This window comes from Octodon degus, unplaced genomic scaffold, assembly GCF_000260255.1.
Source record: "Octodon degus isolate 3935 unplaced genomic scaffold, OctDeg1.0 scaffold00107, whole genome shotgun sequence".
Taxonomy (NCBI): Eukaryota; Metazoa; Chordata; class Mammalia; order Rodentia; family Octodontidae; genus Octodon; species Octodon degus.
The window spans coordinates 7,371,116-7,372,287 of record NW_004524683.1 but is presented as its reverse complement, the minus strand read 5'-3'; positions in this window follow the sequence as shown (position 1 = coordinate 7,372,287).

Sequence of the window (1,172 nt, the reverse complement as noted above, 5' to 3'; positions counted from 1 at the left end):
GCCTTGAACTTACTGTGTAGCCCAGGCTGGCCTCAAACTAACAGTGATCCTCCTCAATCTCCTGAGTGCTGGGGTTACAGACAAGCACCACCATACCTGGTATGGTTCTTATTTATTTATTTAGGTACTGGAAGGTGAATTCAGCAGGGCTTTGCCACTTATCTGTATCCCCAGCCCTTTGTTTATTTATTTTTTTCCAGTACTGGGGATTTTTTTTTCTTTAATAGGGAAGGGTCTACAGTATGTTCAGGGTTTCACTACTAGGTTGGTCCGCCTGTTTACAGCCTCCCAAGAGCTGGGATTATAGGCGCAAGCCACCACACCCAGTCTCAATTGCTGTCTCAGTGCACCCTGGGGCCAGCATGGTAGGTCTGGGGATCGAACCGGGGATCGAACCGCTGGCCCCGCACTTGCTTGCAGGTGCTTTAATTCGCTGAACTATTTGGCTGGCCCTGGTACTGGGGACTGAACTCAGGACCGTGTGCTTGCCAGGCAAGCACTTATTCTATTGATCTATCTCCCTGGATAATTTTTTTTTAATTTTGTGGGAGGGTCTGTCCAAATTGCCCAGCCTTCTGCCTCAGCCTCCCAGAAGGTCCATTCCTTTTTTTTTTTTTTTTTGAGACAGATTGTTATGCATTTCAGGTTGGCTTTGAACCCATTACAGAGTTCAAGTTGGTTTTCAGCCCAGGCTGGCCTCAAATTAGAAGCAATCTTCTTGTCTCAGTCTCCCAAGTACTTACTGGAATTACAAGTGTGCCCACTGTTCACTTTTTCAGTGAACTTTATTTTTATTTATTTATTTATATTTTTTTTGGCAGAGCCGGGGATTGAACTCAGGCCCTTGCATTTGCCAGGGAAGCGCATTTATTCTACTGAGCCATCTTCCTGGCCCACAGTGAACTTTACTGAAATAATAACTTATGTCTAAATAAAAGTTACTAACTTTAAATAATTTGTCATGTTTAGTATGTATGTATTCATTCATTTATTTTGAGATAGGGTCTCAGTATGTAGCCCAGGCTGGCCTTAAACTCACAGTGGTCCTTCTGCCTCAGTCTTGTCAGTACTAGGATTACAAGTGTGTACCACCAGGTCTGGCTAGAATTTATTGAATTTATATACCCATCAGCCCTAATTTGTCTCATATCCTTTTTTTTTAATTATTTTTT